This window comes from Phyllobates terribilis, unplaced genomic scaffold (genome assembly GCF_046119375.1).
Source record: "Phyllobates terribilis strain yellow unplaced genomic scaffold, ASM4611937v1 Scaffold_1__5_contigs__length_1240528914, whole genome shotgun sequence".
In the NCBI taxonomy this organism is placed as follows: Eukaryota; Metazoa; Chordata; class Amphibia; order Anura; family Dendrobatidae; genus Phyllobates; species Phyllobates terribilis.
Window position 1 is genome coordinate 1,036,514,883 of NW_027362761.1, and position 21,680 is coordinate 1,036,536,562.

General features: G+C 46.7%; 1 long non-coding RNA gene across 1 annotated transcript in view; it reads right to left on the reverse strand.

Moving 5' to 3' along the window:
* LOC141172389 (uncharacterized) overlaps positions 1 to 21,680 on the reverse strand; it is a 176,708-nt gene that overhangs the window by 119,392 nt on the left and 35,636 nt on the right. The window lies entirely within an intron of this gene.

Here is a 21,680-nt window from a genome sequence, read left to right on the forward strand (position 1 = left end):
TCAGTGTTTTATGGCTTTCTCTCCCTATCTCTATGGTTAAGCTTTGAACTGTCATGTCCTCTCACTTTTCAGATTTACCCCAAAATGGCTGCTGCATTTCCTGCTTTTGCTTTCACACAGTCCATGATAGTCCCTCCTGATTGGCTGGGCTCACTGTCTATGCAAACTGTTGGACCAGGAAACAGTACAATATAGCAGTAATTGCTTAATTCAGCACCCGAGTTAAAATAAATTGCTCATCAGTATACTGTAAAACTCCTGTCCTGCTGCTGAATTGCTTCAGACACAATTTAACTGGGTGTGAATAGTATATCGGCTGTACGCCCAGGAGGAAGGGATGGTCGGAAGAAAGAGTCAAGATTACTCATAGTTCTCAGGAGGTAACTGATGGCACATTGCAGCACTCGGCACTGATTTATTGAAAATTATATCTCTATTCTTTATTGCTTTTTAATTGCAATATTATTTTACCTCATACAAGTTCAAGTCTTCTCCAACTGAGTAAACAGGTTTTTAATCGAATAAATCAAATGGTTCAGTGCCATAGAATACTGAATCATGTACTTTCTTTTTTCTACTTACCTGAAAAGTAAAATTGGCAGTAATTGTTATTGTGGGTTTTAAATGTGTGTTGCACGGCTTTAAACAGCAAAAGAACTTTATTGGGCTGCTAATATCAACTGTGACATGTTGTTAGCTGTCTGTGGAAAACATTTGCAGCCTAGCCTTAATGCTACTGTGAAATGTAATATGTTGAACAGAAGTAGATTTGTACATGCCACATTTCACTTTTTTTCCCTGTTGTTAAATTGAGCAAATGAGTCGCAGTTGTGAAATAATATTTGCACATAAACATCAGATTTAACCCCTTAATGACCGCCGACACGCATTTTCACAGTGATCGTTAAGGGTACTTGTTCCTCAGCGCCACTGTTTAACAGCGCTGAGGAATAACAGTGTAGCACCCCCCAGCGACAGAAAATCTCCAGGACCTCAGCTATACCGGATCCGTGATCTCCCAGCCCTCCTCTTCCTTCTGACAAAAGAAAATGGTGGGCTCATGCGCAGTGCGCCCGCCAAGATCTGCCTCCCTGCACCCAGTAACAGCAGGGATTTTTCTCATTGGCTGATGGCTTTTGATTACTGTGATAGACCCTATCACAGTGATCAAAATCCATCAATAATAGTTTAAGTAAATCTCCTAAACCTCATTGATCACCCACCTTTCTGTGTCTTCCCCCTTGCCAAATTACATTTTTTTAAAAAAAAAATTATTTTCTTTTTTTCGTTTAGCGGTATGGTTACTAGGGTTAGGGTTACTAGGGTTAGGATTACATGGGTTAGGGTCACTAGGGTTACTTAGGGTTAGGGTTAGGCTTATTAAGGTTAGGCTTATTAGGGCTAGGCTTATTAGGGTTACTAGGGTTAGGGTTATTAGGGTTAGGCTTATTAGGGCTAGGCTTGTTGGTGTAAGGCTTACAGTTTTTTTCAAAAGTAAAAATATATATATAAAAAAAAATACTAGTGTTAGATTAGGTTTAGGTCTAGTAGTGTTAGACATGTAAAGCGCCATGGAATAAATGGCGCTATAATAATAAATAATAATAATAATAATTAGGTTTTGGCTTTTTGCTAGGCAGGCATATAAAAAATATTAATGGCCCGCAGAACATTCAGCGCAGAGCAGGCGTACACCCTACTTTGCTCCTACCACTCCGAGTCCTGCCCTTTGTCCACTCATAATAAAGTGGGTAACAAATTGTGGGGTCAATTTTTCAGTGTTACCTTTGGCAAAAGTGAGAAATTTGGGGCTAAAGCAAGATTTGTGAAAAAAATTAACTTTTTCAATATGACGACCTAATGTTATCAAATTCTGTGTTGTACCTGTGGGTTCAAAATGTTCACTATACCCCTGGATAAAATCTATGAGGGTTGTAGTTTACAAAATGGGTTCACTTGTGGGGGGGTTTCTACTGTTAGGCACATCAGGGGCTCTCCAAATTCGACATGGCTTCTGCTCTTGATTCCAGCCAATTTTGCGTTCAAAAAGTCAAACGGTGCTCTTTCCCTTCCGAGCCCTGCCGTGTGCCCAAAACAGTAGTTTTACTCCACATATGGGGTATCGGTGTACTCAGGAGAAATTACACAATAACTTTTGTGGTCCATTTTCTCTTGTTACTCTTGTGAATATAAAAAATTTGGGTCTAAAGTAAAATTTTTGTGGAAAAAAAGTTAAATGTTCATTTTTTCCTTCCACGTTGCTTCAGTTCCTGTGAAGCATCTCAAGGGTTAATAAACTTCTTGAGTGTGGTTTTGAGCACCTTGAGGGGTGTAGTTTTTATAACGATGTCACTTTTGGGTATTTTCTGTCATATAGACCCCTCAAAGTCACTTCAAATGTGATGTGTTCCCTAAAAAGAATTGTTTTGTAAATTGTATTGGAAATCGTTTTAATTAACTTTTAACCCTTTTAATGTCCTAACAAAAAAAAATTATGTTTCAAAAATTGTGCTGTTGTAAAGTAGACATGTGGGAAATGTTGTTTATTAACTATCATGTGTGACATATCTCTCTGATTTAAAAATTCAAAGTATGAAAATGGCAAAATTTAAAACATTTTCACCAAATTTTCATTTTTTCACAAATAAACACGAGTCATATCGAATTTTACCACTATTATAAAGCACAATATGTCACGAAAAAACAGTCTCCGAATCAGTGTGATCCATAGAAGCGTTCCAGAGTTATTACCTCATAAAGTGAAACTTGGCAGAATTGTAAAATTTGGCTTGGTCATTAAGGAATTAAGTAAGCTAATTGGAAACAGCAATTTAATAAGAGTCATGTCTAATTTTTAGAAAGACTTTTCTAGTTTGTCTTTATTAACATCATATTAAAGGGCAGGGGCTAGCTGGCAAATATTAGCCTGGGGGGCAAGCACATAACAGTGGCCCATGAGGCACAGCCGTCATTATCATATTTAACTCTGGCTGCTTCATAAATTAGAGGTAACAAGGCTTTAAAAAGATGAAAATTGTTGTGTGATTGGGATCGCACACGTATTCAACTACAGATAAAGTCTAACGTCTGTAACAGCGCAATGTTGCAGGTGTTGCAGTGGTCAGTGATATAATTATAACCTTATAACTAGTTATCTTAGACATGAAACATCAGCATCCCAAAACAGAAATCTTTATAAAATTCACTATACAGGGAACTCAACAAAGCAAACAGACTCAATACAGAAACATCGATTTTTAACCAAAAATATGCCATCCTTGGTGAAGAAGAAACATCTATATTCACCTCCACTGTAAAAAACAAGTCTGTGAAAAGCAGAATATAATTGACATACATTTGGATCCTTTAAATATTGCAGTGTTAATCTAACCAATAGCTAGTTTACATTGGTCATTAAGACAGGTCAACCATACTTCTATTCACAGAACGGTAATAGATTTTCCTGTGTAAATAGGAGATGTGCGGCCAAAAACAATGTGCTGCCGAGAATGATGATTTTTAAAAGGGAAACTGTCACCAATTTTATACCTTATAAACCATGCCCATCATCTTTAAAAGCATGTAAACGGGGTTCCTACAACCCATTACAACCCTCATAGATGCCCCTGCATTTGTTTTATTTGTGTCCTGCATTGCATGCAAATTGTGCAGTCTGGTCCCAGATTACGCTCAGCGCCGCACCAGTCTTCTACCTTGATGAAAGTGGATGATATTTCCTACATCATGCACACAGTGATCGAAGTCTCATGCCTGAGCAGTGGAATCACTGTGCTCTACTGAGCAGCCAGGCCTCCAGTGTTCTGCTGGCATAGCCAAGGGCTTGAGCACTGTTCCACCCCCTCAATCAGCATGTCTCACACACCCCCTTAGCTTGATTGACAGCACACATCTCCCCAGGGCGAGTGCTGCCTGAGTTGAAGGCATACCCCTGCACATCCATACTGACACTACAGGAACCCAGCTAGTGTGCACAGCACCTCAGTGCAGGTGGCTTTTCATCCCCCTCACCTGTCTGCAGCTCCCACTCATTGCACACAAGGATCACACAGTAGCGGGCGGCTGATGGAGACAGGAGAGATGGATGAAAGTGCACCTGTACTGCCACTGGTGGCAAGGCCAAGGGTTAAATCCAGGCAGTGCTCGCTCTGGGCAAGTGAGCATTGTCAATCGTGCGAAGAAGAGGTGCGCAGCATGGTGATTGAGGGGGAGGAATAATGTACTGAGCTCTTGGCCATGTCGAGGGTGCACTGAAGAGCCCTCATTTGCATTTAAAATAAAACATTTTTCTGGAAAAATGAAAGAAATTAATTCTGTACTGCAGGTTCTATGTACCCCATAGGACTGTATAAGTAGCTTAAATTTAGTTTTGGAGTGACAGATGTCCTTTAAACCAGGTGTACGTTTTTTGAAGTGTAGGAAAGTATAGTGTACTGGACTTCTCTACACTTAAAAAAAAATGTACTCAATGTAACGGTGGTCACAGTGACCTTTGTATGAAGACTGCGCAAAGTGGCATATTAGTATAGAGGAGAATAAATGACTAGTATATGATATACTGTAACTACAGACATCCAATGTCATATACAGGATAGTATGTAACTGTTGTATGTTATACTATGAGCACAGACATCAGAAATTATATAAATAAATAAATTCATACAGATCAGGAGCTGATGAACTCACACAACAGCCCGATCCCGACCTGCATGAAGGTTCAAACTGTAGTAATAATGATCGACCATAAATAAAAATCAGGGTCCTGCCCTGGACTTGTGAGGAGGTGAGCAGCATCCTGCCACTTCCTCCCTGTACCAACAGCATAACTCTTCTGCCCTCATCACTTCCAGAGCCTAGACTTACCAAGATTCAACGATATATAACCCCTGTACTGTTCACAGGCTGAAGCTCTTCTTCGGTGGGAGGAAGATGACTAGCGTGACATGAGCACAGCGTCTGCTGTGCTGTGATGCTGCCGGCCGGGCCGGCACATGCACACATTTAAAGATACAGTGCCGGCCCTCAGCCTTCAAAGCAGCAGATGGCTAGTCGGCCCTGAATAACTACTTGATAATTAGCCCAGGGAGCATGGGCCCACCAACCCAGTCCTCCACTGTTAAAGCAGTTGTCTAGTAGTGAACAACCCCGCTAATCAATTCAGCACCCGAGTTAAAAAAAAATTCAGTGTGTACTCACTTCCCACAGTGACATCGTTCCAGCAATGTCGAAGCTGCTATTCCTGGAGAGTGACGTGACTTGTTATTACTTATTTTTAAAGCTCCATTAATTCCCATTGCTGTAAATGTGAAAAGGGTTACATATGTGTCACCCCAGGCCTGGATGCCACAAACTTGTAAGGCTGTGTCTGAGAGCAGGAGGGAGGTTCTCTGGTCATGGACCATTTGCATGCAGCACCTCCTGTCCCAGGCCAGTAGGGGGAGCAGGCTGCCCCTATAAAAACTGGTACTGAGGTCAGGGTTAGAGAGACCAGGACACACTTCTGAAGCATCCAGAAGGGTTCCCAGAAGAGAGAGACAGGTCAGCCGCAGCTGAGGAGTCCAGAAGGCAAAGGAGGAACAGAAACCCAGGGACAGAGGCGACGAGAGCCGGTCCTGGTGGCAGAGAGAGACTACAGAACCAGACACTGGGGTCCGAGGCTGTCAGGGTTGCTAGCCCTGCAGCAGATAACCAACCTGCAAGGGATTTCAGGTCCCTTGGCCAAGAAGCCTGGAGGCTCCGCCACACAGAGGGACCGGTACAGCACGGAGAAGCTACAGGTACCTAAGGCCCGAGCCGCAAGCCATACCGGCGTAGTACACGGCAAGCTCAGGGACGTGGGCTATCATACCACTAAAGGGGGAGATAGTCAGCAAGGGCAGAGAGAGAACGGTAGGCCTACCCACTCACCCTGACCAGTGGAGCTCGCCCGAATGCCCTCAGACACCCAGGTCCATTCCTACCCTGTACTCCTGGTGGGTCTGTGATAAGATCTGCAGTAAAAGACCCTGGACTGCATTATTGGACTCTGTGTGGTTACTGCTGCGCCTGCACCATCACCCCCAGCATCCTATTACTCTGCCCTGAGGCTACACTCCTCCCGTGGGGAGTTGTACTATTCCCTGCTGCATTCCCAACACCAGCCTCAGCGGTTTGCCTTGCAGCGGCGGTCCTCCCTGACCGCAATCCACGGGTGGCGTCGGACATTACCTAAAACATATAAAAGGCTGCCACTGGTCTGACCACCCTGAGCCACGGGACCGGGTCGCCACTACTACTCCCAGCATAGAGCTGAAGCCCGGTCCAGAGTGCCCCACGGCCCAGGGGGCGAGTCACATATGTGGCACCCCAGGGGTCTGGTTGCCACAGTAATAGAAATATTATGTCTGAGAGCAAGTGGGTGGTTTCTCTGGTCAGGAGCCCTAAGCATGCAACACTGCCCGCCCAGACCTGGGAGGGGAGGAATCTGCCCTTATAAACTGGGTCTGGGGCGGGATTAGGTGAGTTAGAGCTTGGAGAGGGAAAGATACAGCAGGAGCTCTGTAGGAGCAGGAGTGAGAGCCAGAGGCTGGAAGCTAGATAGCTCGCCTTGGCTGAAGACACTAAACCCGGACACGGAGTCCGAGGCTGTGGGGACATCCAGGTCCAGTCGCAGAATCCAACCGGCAGGGGATTCCAGGTCCTCTGGCCTTAGAAGCCCGGAGGCACGGTCATAAGCAAGGGACCAGCACCGCCGTCGTGGAGCGGAGGCTAACAGAAGGCCCCAAGTCACCGGCCATACGGGTGAGCACCACACGGTATACTCAGGGACGTGGGCTACTTCTACCCGCATAGATCAAGGTAGCCAGGAAAGAGTGCAGATAGACGGGGAGGCCTACAACTCCACCTGGCCAGGGGGAGATCCTGCTTGCTCACAGACTGACCAGGCCTCTACTGCTAACCAGTACTCCCAGGAGGGTCTGCTTTATACCATCAGTAAAGACCCTGAACTGCACCACACGTCTCTGTGTTTCATAGCCGCACCGGCACCATTAGTACTGGGACGCTCACACCATCACTCCCATCATCCACACTAGCTGCCCTGAGGCAACACTTCTCCCGTGGGGAGTTATCCCATACTCGGCTGCGCAAACAACATCAGCCTCAGCGGTCTGCAGCGCAGCAGCGGTCCCCACTGACCGCAATCCACAGGTGGCGTAGTTGGACATTTGTTATTACACTAAGACTGCCACTGGTTTGACCACCCTGAGCCATGGACCGGGTCGCAGCCACACTGAGACTACCACCCCCAGCATCCCACCAGCGATCCGGCTCCGGGTATCCCCTGCACAACATAGGCCCAGGGGGCGAGTCAACTTTGGCGTAGTCGGCAGGATTTCGTGCCCGCAACTGCGTGCCTGAAAAAGACTTTTGTACTTACCTGTGGCTAAGTTTCCCGCCGTCCGGAGTCGTTTCCCGCCATTGGACGCCATCTTGGGTCGTTTCCCGCCATCTTCTGCCGTCTTCCCGCCATCCGCAGCCGCTTCCCGCCATCGGACGCCATCTTCGGGACGCCGCACGTGAATAAGAGTGGCGTGGACGCCGAAAGCGCGCGATATCCGAAGCTCCGCCCCACGCACTGACGCTGCGCAAGGTCCTGGAAGGGAGGAAGAGCGACGCTGACGTCATCGGAGCGCGACGCCCGGTCCTCTACCCCGACGATTGACTGCGGAGCCACGGCCTACAGAAGAAGAGCATCGCAAGGTAGGCCACAGTCCACTAGGGGGGTAGAAGGATGTCGGATACCGAGGGGAGCTCCACCGCCACACCGGCCGCCAGCGCAACCGCTGCAGCGGTCATGCCATTCACCATGCCCTATATCCCGGGGGCAACCTAGCTACCCCAGTACTCAGGGGAGTCACATACCATAAGTGACTTTAGGGAAAGATTGGATAGCCTCTTCTAGGTATACCCCCTCACGGAAGAGCAAAAAGTAAGCATCCTGGTGGCCCAGTTAATCGGGGCAGCCCAAAGGGAGGTAAAGTCCTGGTCACCTGGGAAGAAGAGGACTGTCAGAGAAATACTAGCCCGGCTGAAAGACACATTTGATACCCGAACCTCAGCCGAAATAAAGCTCAGATTTGGTTGCAAACAACGGGCACATGAAAGTATAAGAGACTATGCTCTAAACCTACAAGAGGCCCTGAGAGCCATTAAGCAGGCAGACCCTGACAGCGTGGGAAATGAAGACAAGCTGTTGACCGAACAATTTATTGAGGGTCTACTGTGCAATGCCCACCGAACCCAGTTGCGGGCAATGGCCTTACAGGACCCTGACCTGCACTTTGCACAGTTCAAGGACAGAGCGATCCGGGTGCTCCAAGAACTGGCACCAGGTGGCGCTGTGACCCACAGGCGCCCTGCTATCACTTATCACCAGGACACAGCGCCCTTGTCTGCAGGGCCTGTGGGAGCTGATGCGCAGGCTTTGAACAATAACCCAGCTACAGACCTGCACCATCAGGTTCAAGAGCTGACTAAGAGCGTTGCCGCGCTAACCAGAACTGTGCAGTCTTTACAGGTCTCTTCTCCGGGAAAGATCCAGCTGGCATCAGGACCGGAGGACGTCCCGTGGCGCCAACTGAGGAGGACCCCACCGGCCAGAGAGAGACCCAGCGACAGGTACAACGAGGACGGACGACCCATCTGCCGCCGCTGCAATCAACCCGGACATATGGCAAGGTACTGTCATTTAAACGAGCACAACCTGGGGTAGAGGGCCAACCCCCAGGCCTAAGATCATCAGGCCCATCGAACTGGCGTGACAAGTACGTAGGGGGACGTCCGGTCTTGCCTGTGGTACTGGACGGCATTCCTATGAGTGCCCTACTGGACGGCATTCCTATGAGTGCCCTACTGGACACCGGGTCACAGGTCACCACCATCCCGTACGTGCTCTTCAAGCGGTACTGGAATGACTCGGACATAACCCGCTACCCAGATGACGACCTGAGCATTATCGCCAGCAATGGTCAGCCCGTGCCACAGATAGGATTTAAAGAAGTGACCATCAAGGTCGGTAAAGTTGAACTGCCGGCACAAGGACTGATCATTGTGGACATTGACCGTCGCGAGAGTCACCCAAAAATAACCCTAGGTACTAACGTAATTGAAAACTGTCTTGCAGAGGTGATTCTTATTTTGCAGCAGGTTGCCAAGAACGCCAGTTCCAGCCAGCAGCATGTGCTCCAAAAAGAGATCCGGGCACTGGTGAAGCGGCAACAAGTGGAACTATCTGGTGGTGAGATAGGTAGAGTGAGAATGTGTGACCCGTTCCCTATTGCCATGCCCCCAAAAAGTGAGTTGATGATTTGGTGCCGGGCAGCTATTGGTCTAAGAGGTAGAGACTACCAAGCAATGGTAGAACCCGTCTACTCAGACAGTAGGCCCACCATTTTGACAGCACGGGGGGTGGTCGATGTACGTCATGGGAGGGTGCCCGTCCGCATCATAAATATCGGGGAGAGAGAAGTATACCTGCCCCGGTATGCCATGCTAGCCAAATTGTTCACCATAAACCAGAACTCTGTACAGGCCGTGGAACCCTTGCCTCCATCTCAACCAGAGGAAGGTAACGGCTCTAAGAAACCAATGGAGGACTGGTGTCAGCAACTGCATTTGGGTACTGACTCCACTCCCTCACACCAAAAACAGGGACTCTACCGGGTGGTTCAGGAGTACGAGAGAGTGTTTAGCAAACACCCGCTAGACTTTGGGCGAGTGAAGGGGGTGGAACATCACATCCCAGCGGGAGACCATCCTCGCATAAAGGAGAGATACCGACCCGTACCCCCTGCACACTATCAACACGCCAAGGGGATGTTAAAAGACATGAAGGAGGCTGGGGTAATTAGGGACAGCTGTAGCCCCTGGGCAGCTCCACTAGTCCTAGTGAAAAAGAAAGACAACACCATGAGAATGTGTGTAGACTACAGGAAGGTCAACCGTATCACACACAAAGATGCGTACCCGTTACCAAGGATAGAAGAGTCCTTAGCTGCATTAAAATCTGCTAACTTCTTCTCTACTTTGGACCTCACTAGCGGGTACTGGCAGGTTCCTGTAGCAGAGGCGGACCGGGAGAAGACCGCATTCACCACCCCGATGGGTCTCAGTGAATTTAACTGTATGCCGTTCGGGCTCTGCAACGCACCAGTAACCTTCCAACGGTTGATGGAATGGAATGCTGACTGGGACACCGGAATTTTGAGACGGTCCTGTTATACCTGGACGATGTCATCGTTTATTCCAAGACTTACGAGGACCACCTGAAACACCTGGCAGAAGTGTTTGACTCCCTGGCAAGGTGAAACCCTCCAAGTGTCACCTCCTGAAACCAAAGGTGCAATACCTGGGACACGTGGTGAGTGCTGACGGAGTGGCTCCCAACCCCGATAAGATCACCGTGATTAAAGACTGGCCAAGACCCTCCAGCATAAAGGAAGTGCGGCAGTTCCTCGGGTTGGTAGGCTACTACCGAAGATTCATTCCCGGTTTCACCAAAATGGCAGCCCCTATGCAGGACCTCCTGATAGGTCAATCTCGGAAAGCTAAAAACCAGAAGCCGCCCTTCAGGTGGGAAAAGCTGGAAGAGGAGTCCTTCTGTCAGCTGAAGATGGCCCTCACGGGGGATGAAATCCTGGCGTACCCTGACTACGGCCAGCCCTTTATCCTCCACACGGACGCAAGCAACATCGGGCTAGGAGCCGTACTGTCCCAGATCCAGAAGGGGAAAGAACGGGTAATCGCTTATGGCAGCCAAAAGCTACGACCCACGAAGAGGAACCCTGAGAATTATAGCTCATTCAAGCTGGAGTTCCTGGCAGTGGTGTGGGCAGTGACCGAACGTTTCAAGCATTACTTTGCCACTTCCAAGTTCACCGTGTACACGGATAACAACCCGTTGATACACCTGGACACTGCAAGGCTCGGTGCCCTGGAGCAGAGATGGATGGCCCGCCTGTCCAACTATGAATTCACCATCAAATACCGGGCGGGACGTTCAAATGCCAACGCGGATGCCCTGTCTAGAACGCCAAACTTACCGGACGTAGGGGAAGATCCAGAAGATCTGGAAGAAGTCGAGCGCCCTGCGTTCCACCGTCATGGGATTACCCTGTATTCCCACCGTGTGAAGGACCGGCACTCTGCGACGTTCAATCCCTTGCCCCACTACAGCTTGGCGGAAACGCAAGACAGTGATCCCGCAGTCCGTCTGGTGAAGGAAATGCTGACACAGGCCGATGCCCGTCTTGACCCAGATGCTCCGGAGGAGACCAAGCAACTGTGGAAGGAGAAAAGTAAACTGTTCCTCTACAGGGAGAAACTGTGCAGGAGAATGGTTAACTCTAAAACACATGAGTTGACCTGGCAGGTAGTGGTCCCAAGACGAGACGCGGCTATGGTTCTGGAGGCATACCACAACGGAGCAGGACATTTTGGATGGAAGAAGCTGGAGTACTTGTTGCGTGAACAGTTCTACTGGGTAGGCATGAGAGGAGCCATCGAGAGGTGGTGCAGAGACTGTGGCCCGTGCAACCTAAGAAGAAAGGACCATGCCAGCCAGAAGACTCCCCTGCAGCCCATCATCACCAGACAGCCACTGGAACTGGTAGCCCTGGACCATGTGAAACTGGCTCCGAGCAGATCTGGGTATGTCTACGCCCTCACAATCGTAGATCACTACTCCCGGTTCCTGGTGGTGGTTCCCGTCAAGGACTTAACGGCTCAAACAGCAGCTAGAGCCTTCCAGCAGCACTTCTGCCGTCCACACGGGTACCCGGAGCAAGTGTTGACAGACCAAGGACCAGCCTTCGAAGCAGAGGTCTTCCAGGAGTTCTGCAACCTATATGGCTGCAAGAAGATAAGAACAACGCCCTATCACCCGCAGACTAACGGACTCTGCGAAAAGATGAACCAGGTGGTGATAGATCTGCTAAAAACATTGCCCCTGGAAGAACGCAGCTTGTGGCCTGAGAAACTGCTCGATCTGGTGGACCTGTACAACCACATCCCGGTAGGGTCCACCAACTGTACCCCGGCTTACCTAATGAGAGCAAGACCTGGTAAGCTGCCTATTGACCTGGATATGGGAGTCCTGACACCTGAGGACACCTCGCCAGAGGCAGACTGGGATACAGAACGGCAGCAGCAATACCGGAAAGTACAGGAGAGCGTCGAGCGAAGTCTCTGTCAATCAAGAGAAAGGCAGGAGAGGACTTATAACCAACATGCTCCCGCTGTTCCCCTGGTACCTGGAGAGCAGGTCTTGAAAAGAAAAAGGCGGCTCCATAAGTTGGACGACCAGTGGGAAAAGGACCCGTACACCGTACTGCCCTCAAGCCACAATAATCCAAAGGTGCACGTCATCAGCAAGGATGGAGGAGAGACCACAGCCACTGTCTCCAGAGACCACCTGAAAAAGTGCCCCGAGAAGTTGCAAAGCATGGATGAAGATCAGGAAGACCCTCAACCCGTAGAGGAAAAGGAGGAAATGATCAGCACCGTACTCGGAGACTTTCCCCGGTCCTGGACACAAGTAAACAACGCTATCGTGGTGCCCGTCCTCACCTTTCTCCAGCCAGCCCCTCAAGTGCCTACAGAAGACCAGGTAGAGCTGGAAGAGCAGCCGGCCCAGGAGGCAGAAGAGTCCACACCAGCAGCGCAGGAGGATCAACCCTCTGCTAGTAGTGAGCCTGCCGTGCCCCTAGTGAGCCAAAGAGTGCGCAGACAGCTGCCCAGCTTACCCATAACACCTCCTACACCCTGTAGTGCAGGACCAGTTAGTGAGCTCCATAGGTCCACTAGAGTCACTAGAGGTCAGATGCCCGCTCGCTGGAAAATATAAAGTAATGCACTGTAAATTTACCTGTTTATTGAGAAATGTTGATGGTTTCTCAGTTACCCTGCAGATTTATTTGGACTAACAGGTTATGGACGCTGGATAACCGGAACAATCCTGTAGATAGTTGCACACTGTGCCTCTTGCAAAGATGGCCGCAGAAGAGAAAACCTGTCTGGCGTGGCCTCCTTGCGGCCCAAAGTAGCTAGCTTCAGCCTTGCAGCCACGCCCAAGGCCAACGCAAGGGGTTTGCTTTGGACAGGTCCCGTACTTCGCTTAAAGCTTCACCTTGGGTGATATGGACACCCGGTTGCGGACACGCCGTGACCTTTAAAGAACTAAAGCTTCTTGTAAATATGTTATTGTATTATCGTTTATACCCTTGTATTTATGTTTCTTTAAAAATGTGTTTAGTCCCGGAGTACTAAAATTTACTAGGGGGGAATGTGGCACCCAAGGGGTCTGGTTGCCACAGTAATAGAAATATTATGTCTGAGAGCAAGTGGGAGGTTTCTCTGGTCAGGAGCCCTAAGCATGCAACACTGCCCGCCCAGACCTGGGAGGGGAGGAATCTGCCCTTATAAACTGGGTCTGGGGCGGGATTAGGTGAGTTAGAGCTTGGAGAGGGAAAGATACAGCAGGAGCTCTGTAGGAGCAGGAGTGAGAGCCAGAGGCTGGAAGCTAGATAGCTCGCCTTGGCTGAAGACACTAAACCCGGACACGGAGTCCGAGGCTGTGGGGACATCCAGGTCCAGCAGCATAATCCAACCGGCAGGGGATTCCAGGTCCTCTGGCCTTAGAAGCCCGGAGGCACGGTCACAAGCAAGGGACCAGCACCGCCGTCGTGGAGCGGAGGCTAACAGAAGGCCCCAAGTCACCGGCCATACGGGTGAGCACCACACGGTATACTCAGGGACGTGGGCTACTTCTACCCGCATAGATCAAGGTAGCCAGGAAAGAGTGCAGATAGACGGGGAGGCCTACAACTCCACCTGGCCAGGGGGAGATCCTGCTTGCTCACAGACTGACCAGGCCTCTACTGCTAACCAGTACTCCCGGGAGGGTCTGCTTTATACCATCAGTAAAGACCCTGAACTGCACCACACGTCTCTGTGTTTCATCGCCGCAGCGGCACCATTAGTACTGGGACGCTCACACCATCACTGCCATCATCCACACTAGCTGCCCTGAGGCAATACTTCTCCCGTGGGGAGTTATCCCATACTCGGCTGCGCAAACAACATCAGCCTCAGCGGTCTGCAGCACAGTGGCGGTCCCCACTGACCGCAATCCACGGGTGGCGTAGTCGGACATTTGTTATTACACTAAGACTGCCACTGGTTTGACCACCCTGAGCCACGGACCGGGTCGCCGCCACACTGAGACTACCCCCACTGAGACACACAGCATCCCACCAGCGATCCGGCTCCGGGTATCCCCTGCACAACACAGGCCCAGGGGGTGAGTCACATACATATACTGTAACAAACATAAAATTAAACAAACTGAAGTATTGGTACAGAGGGGAGAGAACCTTTCCCTCACAGGCTTACAATCTACAGGATAATCGAGTAGACAGTAGGTTGGGAGGTCTCAATAGTTTTGGTGGTGGTGAGGTGACAGTGGGGTTATTGCAGGCTGTAGATGCTTCTGAATATTTACATTTTCAGGTTGCATCTGAAGGTTCCAAATGTGGGATAAAATCAGATGTGTTAAAGCACCGAATTCCAGAGAATGTACAGGAACATTTTTGAAGGTGTTTGGGTGAGTAATATATGAAAACAGAGGAGAAAGGGTCCTGTGAAAACTGGAGAATACGTGTGGGAGGATATCTATTGGGATATTACTTTGGATATGTTTGAAAGAGACAGATTATGGACAGCCTTATTAGTCATTGTTAGTAATTTAAACTGGATTTGCTGGGGAATTGGAAGCCAGTGAAGGAATTGGCAGAGAGGAGAGGGAGTGGGATAGTGAGGGGAGAGGTGGAGTAATTGGGCAGCGGAGTTAAGGGCAGACTCAAGACGAGCGAAAGTCTTCATTGGGAAACCACAAAGCAGGATATTATAATAGTCAAGGTGGGAAAAGATAAGAGTGTGTGCTATTTGGAAGAAGTGTAGTATAGTTAGGGGTAGATGCTAAATGTCCTGTTAGTGATAAATGAGGAGGTCCAGGCGAGGGCAAGATCTTTGATGACAAGGGAAGAGAGAATCTGTAGTAGGAGGAAGTTGTTAACTGTGTCAAAGGCAGAGGACAGGTCTAAAAAGAAGTATAGAATATTGTCTGTTAGCCTTAGGAGATAGTAAGCTGTTGGAGAGAGAGTGGATATGGAGAGAGTGCGCTTTAAAAGAAGGGAAGGTAGAGATGGGATTAGGTGGAAGGTGCAGTTGTTCTAAAGGAGAAGGCAAACTTCTCCATCATGTTTATTGCCAGTGGGAGGAGTGTGGGTGAAGTGAAGGCCGCGGTAACACAGCCCAGAAGGAGAGGTGGTGCTAAAAGGTGTCAAGCATTTTTCAGTGAGGCCCAGGAAGGATAGATTGTGAGAAGTAACGAGGTTATGAATAACATGAAGTTTGTTACAGACGGAGCAGACGTTAAATAATGCTTCAGATACAGGGAGCAGTGGAGTGGGGGTCAGGTGAATGGATTTTAGCTTAGAGAGGTTTCTGGGATTCCTAGTCGCTGGCGAGTGATAGGAAGAAGAAATATTAGTAGGTGTTAGCTGTGCAGGTTCAGGATTATGAGATATAACATCAGCTGTGAGGAGAAGCAGAGACAGGGAGAATAGGCAGGAGAAGAAGAGAAGAAGATTGCATGATTTGTTTTTTGTTTTAAAAGGAGGGATCTAAGGTTTAGGAGCAGGTCAGAGATAGGGGCAGGGGAGGAAGTAAGAGGGAAGGAGATATAAATATTTGTTACAGGGTATTGAGGCTTGGGGATAGCAAATGAGATTAAGGACTACAGGAGCAATAACTGTGATGGCTCATGTAGGCATGATGATACAATAAAATTTTGGATTAATAAAAAGGATAGTTCAATTAGTGTTAGGTAATTGTTCTTCCCTTTTGTTCACGTCTGGGACATTTCTGGTATATTTCTAGACATTACTTAACAATCTGCACTTAAAGGAGCAGCACATATAGACAATAGTCAGCATAGATCTGTGGCCCTAAATTTATACATCTTTTTGTAAGATACCAGGTATGAACAAAAGGTGGGGGCTACAAAGAGACAGGTCGGAGAATCAAAGGAAGGGATGCACTAAGTGAAAGGAGATAATATAAATGATTTCCTAGTTTACTCAGTGGGAAAGGGGATGAAAACTCACATACCAGGATATAGAAAGATAGACAGTGGTGTGAATATGGATTAATCTAATTCAGAGATGCTGGGATTAGAGTTGTGTCATACGCAGACTATAGTCAATAAGGGGGAACTCCTCAACTGCAGCCTTCACTATTTTATCAGAGAGGACATCCTTCCTGACAGAATGTTGATGAGCTGCAGGTAGAGAGTGGCTGCTCATTGGCTCTTGGGGAACAACAGAACCAACATTATATACATTGTTTTTATTTTAACTTGCATCCTGTCCTGGAGTTTTGTAGTACTGGACAACCCCTTTAAAAAATTTTTAGATTTCACATACAAATAGTGGCAAACAGAATCCCTATAGCTCTATACTTTGTAACACTAGTCACTCCTTCTGTGATGCCTTCAATGAAAAAGTTCAGTATGAATACAACAAAAAAACTTTGCATGTGCCATTATTATGACATTCAAAGAGAAAAATTCGTAAATCAGATAAATCAGATCATATCACTACGAGTAGCTCGTTTTTCATTGTGACTTTGTGTATCTGTTTTTTTGCATTTGCATTTTATCTATATTGTATGTCTCATTATTGTGATCCCATTTCATTGGTGGAGAGTAATCACATGTCCATCCCCGGACATGACATAAAACGCCGGGTAACATATGCAACATACTAACAATGAATAAGGAATTCTTTCCAAAAGGCGTTTGTACTTGACACACTCTCCTAGTGTACATTCATATTTGTCTCTTGGAATTTGTCGATTTTTTTTATTGATGCATTAAAGATATTTTTAAGAAGTTTGGAACGCTAGATTTTTCTCTTTGGACTTTCTACTGCGGCAGTACTGTTTTCGTGCGTCTGAACTTCTGAAGAGGGTGAGCTGACTTTTTCCTTATTTTTCTTCGTATTAGGACATCCAGGGCCGGTTGGCAACTTAATGTGTTTAGGGGTCTTCATTCAACTCACTGCTATCTGAAATGATGGGCCAGCCTTAGTGCTGATTCACACTTTGGCATTTATCATCTGGTCTGTAGAGTTCTTTGCTTCCTGATGAATATTACATATTTGTTATATTTTGTCCATAAATTGCAAACTTAACCTGTTACTGTATTAGAAAGACTGATCTATAGTAAACTGTAAAAATGATTATAGAAGATTTCTTACATTTGGAAAAGACACTGGGCCAAAGAATACTTAACGTTCAATATCTTCTACATTTATTTTCACAAATCTGACATGTGCAATCTCTGATGTTTTCTTACATTCACCAGAGACAAGAAAATTGCTTATACTTCTCACATATTTCATGTGGTTGCTAGCAACAAATAGTAGGCTTTAATCAAGCTGCCGAGCCTGTATTGAATAAGGAGAAATGTATAATTTATGTTTACCTGAAAAGAGCACTATCCTCAGCATCATAAATATAAATTTGCAATGACATCTTCATTTAACTATTATAATGATCCCATAAAAGACAGAACATTGTGATTGGAGCATAGTTTGTGCTGGACAATCTGTCTCAATTAACCAGCAGAACACTCCAGATTAAATTATCCTGGTAGTGTCATGTTGGGGTCAGTCCCCCGGTTTCCCCAGAAACAGTAATAATTATTTACTTTTAAACACAAGTCGGAATCTAAGAAATGTAACATTTTATTTACAGAAGATAATTATGTCCATGGTGTTTTGTGTCTTTTCATAAAACGTGACTGAGCTATTACAATCGTTTCCATGCAAACATAACTTACTTTAAGTAAAAATATAGGTTTACAGATTGATTCAACTATTTTAGAATTCAAAGTAAATAACTTTCTTCGATGTTATCTGTGATCTGTGAAAAATTGTACTGAAGGTGAATGGCAAGTGGTAGGAGAGTAAGGCTACTCTCAATGCCCCTGAATCAGATGTGGGCTTTCATCTGAAGCCTCCAAAATGAGATTCTATCAGAAGTTTCTATCTTTTAAGCAAGACATAATAGTATGGAAGATTACATCATTGTGTCCGGTTTTAAAGACAGACACCACTGGGAAAAAAGGTCTGAGTCCAAAAATTACATGTTTTTGTTTTGCACTCGATTTGCCAAATTGAACTCGATGGCTACATTGAGGGAATTTCTGTATCTCTTGTTTATTTTGCAATCCTTCTGAGACGGAATCCTTGGAGGGAGTTCAAAATGAAGGCTCAAATGTAAATTCAGCCTAATAATGATAAGGCTGGCACTGCAGTGAGCCCTCTGATGTTCTAACTTGGCTATTGAAGAGAAGTGATGTGTTGATCTCAGCCATTCTCACCCAATATTCACACACTGTGCCATATGTAGCTGTAATCCCTCTTGTTTGCTTCTTGCATTTCACTTCTGCTATTAGATAAATATGTAAATAGTAACAATGTTGTATACCATGTAGAGATAATAGAACCTATAAGAATTAGTGATGAGCGAATGTGCTTGCTTGGTACTTGCCCAAACATCACGGTGCTCGACAAGCTCGGCGATCGGCGAGTATTTCCGGGTTGCTCAGCTGAAACTCGGGTCCCCTCCCTGCATCTTTGGCGCTCTTTAGAGAGCCAATGAACATGCAGGGATTGTTTGGCATATACTGTAATGTCATAGCCATGTTGGTTGTGGGCATTAAAGTGATTGGCTGGCCGCACAGCGTCATCAAGACCTGGCGCTGCTATGCTCGTCACAGTCTACCCCGGAATCAGGCAGAGTATGGAGAGGTGCTGCTGCGTCAGGGAAAGATTTGTTTGTTTATAGTTAGTATAGGAATTCCACAACATATACACTGTTCAAAAAAATAAAGGGAACACTTAAACAACAGAATATAACTCCAAGTAAGTCAAATTTCTGTGAAATCAAACTGTCCACTTAGGAAGCAACACTGATTGACAATCAATTTCACATGCTGTTGTGCAAATGGAATAGACAATAGATGGAAATTATTGGCAATTATCAAGACACCCTCAATAAAGGAGTGGTTCTGCAGGTGGGGACCACAGACCACATCTCAGTACCAATGCTTTCTGGCTGATGTTTTGGTCACTTTTGAATGTTGGTTGCGCTTTCACACTCCTGGTAGCAAAAGACGGACTCTACAACCCACAGAAGTTGCTGAGGTAGTGCAGCTCATCCAGGATGGCACATCAATGCGAACTGTGGCAAGAAGGTTTGCTGGGTCTGTCAGCGTAGTGTCCATAGGCTGGAGGTGCTAGCAGGAGACAAGCCAGTACTCCAGGAGACGTGGAGGGGGCCATAGGAGGGCAACAACCCAGCAGCAGGACTGCGACCTCTACCTTTGTGCAAGGAGGAACAGGATGAGCACTGCCAGAGCAAAATGACCTCCAGCAGGCCACAAATGTGCATGTGTCTGCACAAACGGTTAGAAGCCGACTCCATGAGGGTGGTATGAGGGCCCGACATCCACAGATGGGGGTTGTGCTCAGGACGCTTGGCATTTGCCACAGAACACCAGGATTGACAAAGTCGCCACTGGTGCCTTGTGCTCTTTACAGATGAAAGCAGGTGCACACTGAGCACATGTGACAGACGTGACAGAGTCTGGAGACACCGTGGAGAGCGATCTGCTGCCTGCAACATCCTTCAGCATGACCGGTTTGGCAGTGGGTCAGTAATGGTGTGGGGTGGCATTTCTTTGGAGGGCCGCACAGCCCTCCATGTGCTCGCCAGAGGTAGCCTGACTGCCATTAGGTACCGAGGTGAAATCCTCAGACCCCTTGTGAGACCATATGCTAGTGTGGTTGGCCCTGTGTTCCTCCTAATGCAGGACAATGCCAGATCTCATGTGGCTGGAGTGTGTCAGCAATTCCTGCAAGATGAAGGCATTGAAGCTATGGACTGGCCCGCCCGTTCCCCAGACCTGAATCCAATTGAGCACATCTGGGACATCATGTCTCACTCCATCCACCAACGTCAAGTCGCACCACAGACTGTCCAGGAGTTGGCGGATGCTTTAGGTCTGGGAGGAGATCCCACAGGAGACCATCCGCAACTTCATCAGGAGCATGCTCAGCCATTGTAGGGAGGTCATACAGGCACTTGGAGGCCACACACAATACTGAGCCTCATTTTGACTTGTTTTAAGGACATTACATCAAAGTTGGATCAGCCTGTATTGTGTTTTTCCACTTTAATTTTCGGGGTGACTCCAAATCCAGGCCTTCATTGGTTAATAAATTTGATTTCCATTGATGATTTTTGTGTGATTTTGTTGTCAGCACATTCAACTTTGTACAGAACAAAGTATTCAATGAGAATATTTCATTCATTCAGATCTAGGATGTGTTATTTGAGTGTTCCCTTTATTTTTTTGAGCAGTGTATATAACTTTGAAATCGTCATAATCCAACTGAACTAAGAGTCCTTCTGAGGACTAATCCAGCTGCATATAATCAGTGCTAGGCAGGAGTTAGGCAGGCAGGCGGTGTATGTGGTAGACTGCAGTGCATATAGCGCAAAAGGCTCCATTGAACGTCCTGTCTGCTGCTGCTGTAATAATTCCAGAAATTTGTAGACATAGCCCCAGATATCAGGGGCCAGGGCAAATTTTTTTTTATCTTAATCCTGGTTATTTGCTTAAAAAGAAATCTAGAGTACAGCAGTTTTCTGCTCCATTTGCTTGTTAGCACTGCAGAATATTGCAAAATATTGGCCTCCTTTTCCATTCTGTTGCAGTGTGTCAGTAAAGCTATTCACACTAGGTGTCTGTGAAGAATAGTATTAGTAAATTACAGGCCTGCTATTTAAAACCGTAGTTCTCTGTCAGACATATCACCTATAAGAGTGTTCCAAAATCAGCCATTTCTTCCATTTTCATTTTGCTTCAGTTTGTCGGTCAAGCTATTCACACTAGGTCTCTGTGAAGAATAGTATTAGTAAATTACAGGCCTGCTATTTAACCCCTTCGAGACCTTAGGATTTTCCGTTTTTGCATTTTAATTTTTTGCTCCCCTTGTTCCCCGAGCCATAGCGTTTTTATTTTTTGAGCAATATGGCCATGTCAGGGCTTATTTTTTGCGGGACGAGTTGTACTTTTAAACACCATTACTAGTTTTACCATATCGTGTACTGGAAAACGGGAAAAAAATTCCAAGTGCGGTGAAATTGCAAAAAAAATGCAATTCCACAGTTGTTTTTACTTTTTTTTTCTTTCCACGTTCACTGTATGCTAAAACTTACCTGCCATCATTATTCTGAAGGTCATTACAAGTTCGTAGATACCAAACATGTATAGGTTCTTTTTTTATTTAAGTGATGAAAAAAAAATCCAAAGTTTGCTAAAAAAAATAAATAAAAAAAAATGGTGCCATTTTCAAAGACCCGTAGCGTCTCCATTTTTCGGGATCTGGGGCCAAGTGGGGGCTTATTTTTTGTGAGTCGGGCTGACATTTTTATTGATACCATTTTGGGGTAGATACAATGTTTTGATCGCCCGTTATTGCAATGTTGCG